The sequence below is a fragment of the Lactuca saligna genome, chromosome 7 (assembly GCF_052625555.1).
Source record: "Lactuca saligna cultivar CGN05327 chromosome 7, ASM5262555v1, whole genome shotgun sequence".
NCBI lineage: Eukaryota > Viridiplantae > Streptophyta > Magnoliopsida > Asterales > Asteraceae > Lactuca > Lactuca saligna.
Genome location: NC_136423.1, coordinates 3,112,043 through 3,115,712, shown reverse-complemented (window position 1 = coordinate 3,115,712; position 3,670 = coordinate 3,112,043).

The following is a 3,670-nucleotide window of genomic DNA, read 5'->3' as shown; positions in this document are numbered from 1 at the left end:
CGCTAATCTGCAGACTCCCTATAATACCACATACCTTTATTAATGATCTTATCAAACAAGACAACTGTCCCTACTAATTACATACAGGTCAACGGTCAACTTGACCGGACTCGTCGAGTGCAAAGGCGACTCGGCGAGTCTAGACACCCCGACTCCACTCGCCGAGTCTAAAGAACGACTCGACGAGTCCCAGTAAGTCTTCAAGCAACTCGCCGAGTCTGAAGAACAACTCGGCGAGTCCTAGTGAATCTTCGAGCTACTCGCCGAGTCTGATCATTGGACTCGGCGAGTCCTCGCCATGCAGTCAATCAACTGCCTCCTGTAGTTCGCATGATTCCGTAATATATAGATATGGGACTTCCTGGACCTTTACACATACCATTACTGGGATTCAAACACTTGTAACAACACTATAATCTATAAAATCCTTAAATGGGTTTCCTAAACCCTAGATTCGTGTACAACACCAAAACTACAGAAACGATCCGAGGATTACCTGGAAAACGTGTTCCCTGTGTCCCCAACCTTCAGAGCTCAACCCCTTGATCCTCTTTTGATCACCACCTTGCCTCTCCTTGCCTAACAACCTCTTCAAGCTTCCACTAGCCTTCACCTTTGCTCCAGATGCCCACAGCCGTTTAGGTTATCTTCAATCGGCCAAAAGACGAGACATGACGGCCCTAAAGACATTATATACGATCCAGAATCAAAACGGCTAGGGTTTCAGCTGAACAACGTCGACTCGCCGAGTCCCTAATGGACTCGTCGAGTCCAGTCGCGAATCTGTGTCCAAGACCGTGGTCCTACTCGGCGAGTCAGGCACCAACTCGCCGAGTCCCCTCCTAATTATGCCCCAAAATAGTTTAAAGCAATACCTGAAATTCCGGGTTGTTACAGTAGCAGTGAGGATATGGAAATCCACATATTGGATTTCGGAGTTTCCTAGATGGATTAGACCTGCTTAAGCCAGTGATAAGACTGTAGAAGTGCCACTACAGAGAACAGAGCAAGGAAGCAGTGGGATGCTTAAGGTCATTTATGACATAAGGCTACAATCACTTTTAGCTTTGGGTTTGGTGACATCAGGATTCGACGTATGGAACCAATCAGTTAGATTAGAAGGCCGTTAGGGCCACAGTGACAAGATAACTATTAGCATCTCGTCCAGAGGAGGATTTCATTCAAAGATCGGGTGAGACGACTAAATATGGAGTCCTGTGGCTCCGAAGCCAGACTGGAACCGGGTATTTCAGACGACTGATGAACAAATTGAGACCAGGGAGATCTTTGTAGATTTTGGAAGGTAGCTAAGGTGCAACATATTGCTTCAGACAGTTAAGTCTTTCAGGAATTTCAATGCTTAAGATAGTTTAGTGTCTCAAGCAATAATGGTATTGTGGGATTTCATGTATGGTTAGATTCACAGATAGCTTGGGATATGCTAAGTCACTTACAGCAGGGTTATCTGAGTTTTGGCTAGTATAAGTGAATCACAAGGATAAGTGGATATGTGATTTGGTTTTTCTAGTGGGAGCATTGAGTTATCAGGAGATGAGTAGGCAATTGAAAGACAAGTAGAATGGATTCGACAATAATGATTCAGTAAGAGTGGTCTGTCAGGGATTTAGACCATCTCGAGATAGTAGAATTCAGATTGAAGTAGATGTGATCTTGTTGCGGGAAATTAGTTTGCCTACAAATTTTAGGGCCTTGCGAAGGTTGGTCACGGTTACCCTGGGAAGGCTAGGGTGTGCCCAGGATGGTGACCATGTCACTTACGTGGTTTGGCACATAAGAAATGGTAAGGAATGATTTCAAGGACGAAATCTAATTTAAGTGGGGGGGGGGGGGGGGCGGAGTTGTAACACCCCATTTATTTATTAGATAAATAGATAAATTGATGACTGAATAGTAGCCCTAAAATCCATAATATTTAGTGGGGTGTTGGCTTTCGGGTTAAAATGTAATTTCAGAATTAATTCGTGAAGAATTTTGAAGATTAAGGGCTATTTAGTAAATTATGGAGCAAACTTGAAGATGATTTTAGAAGTCAGGGTTTGTAGGGTAAATTTCAGACTTATTATGAAAGTATTTTTAAAGGCAGGGGCTAAAGGGTAAAGTTTGGATTTAAAATGAATAAGGTTTTGTGAGGAGGGGTTTTTTTTGGGAAAATGTACAAAAGTTTGAAATGAGACACAGGACGAGAGGACCAAAGATCAACCGCCATAGCTCGCTGCTGGTGGCGCCAGGAGAAACCGCGCAACTACTGCGACACCTAATGCTGACGATGTCATGCACGGACGAGAGGACCAACCTCAGCGACGCCAAGGCTGCCGGAGGCGACGTCAGGCGGTGTTGATGGTGCACTCAGATGCTCCTCCCTCTTCTTCTTCTTCTGTTCCGCCTTTGGCCATGTCGTCGACTGTGGTGCGAGTCGTTGCAGCTCCGACTGCCGCTACCACCTCAAGGGCGGCCATGTTGGTATGTTTCTTGGATTTTGATGGTGCTAGTTTTCGTATGATGTTGTAACAAGCCTATTAGCGTGTGTGGATGTTTTATTTGGCCGGAAATCCACTGCCACCACCATAAGGTGGTGGCTGCCATCGTTCTACCACCGCCAACCACCTTATGATTGTGGCTGTGTGCGTGTGTGTGAGTGTAGTAAGGTGTATGTTGTTTTCCAGGTTGTTTTGATGGAGTTGAGTCAAGATTATAAGCCACTACCATTGAAAATGGTGGCTGCCGCCGTGAGCCATCGTCGACCACCACTGCCCGAGGTGGCAGTGGGTAGTCCTGGCCTAGTAGAAACGTAATGGACCTAAAAACTTAATGTTTGACTAGGTTGGATCGTGTTTGGGTTAAACCCTAATTAGGGTTTAGAAACCCTAATTTTGGGTTTGTTGGTTTGGAACCATCGAGACCCGCGTTGTGGGCCATTGGAATTGAAATATGAATTATGTTCAATTACACTGTATAAATGACCTAGTAAACTGATGAACTTAATGGGTTAAGTGTTTATAATTAACCCTAATCATCATTTCATGTGAAAACCCTAATTTTTTGGGTTTGGAGTTGGGCCTCCTTATGAGCCTAGATGTTTTAGGCTATTGAAGGACCATCCAAGAACAAGTATAAGTACTAGAGTATTTGACTAGGCTTTAGGATAGGGCCCATTGGGCAGGATTGGGCCCAATTGGGAAAATCGGTCCATAGATGGGCCATATTTGGGCCTTAAAGATTATGAGGTATTGGACTATTAGATTGCCAAGTGTTTGGATCAATTAAATGGTTAGGCCTTTAAAGTAAGACCGTGTGAAGGATTTGGGCCCAATTTAGAACATTAGGCCATAATTGGGCTTTAGTTGATTATTAGACTATTAGGCCTTTGGATTGGGTCTTGGGCTTGAATCAAGCTAAGATAGGGGTAAAGTAGTCTTTTACCCCAAGTATGGACTTATGGACATGAGTTGGAACCCAATTATTAATTGGGTGTTATTTTGATATTTGACAGATCGGGAATTTATCATTTAGCAGCTATGATTTTGTCAGCAGGACTTCAGCAGTGTGAGGTGAGTCCTCTTCCAGTAGGAATGGGTCTAAGGCACCAAGGTCGGCCCGTATATGTGATATGTTAATAGTTGAGTGTGGGCGGGGCACGTATCTCATTATT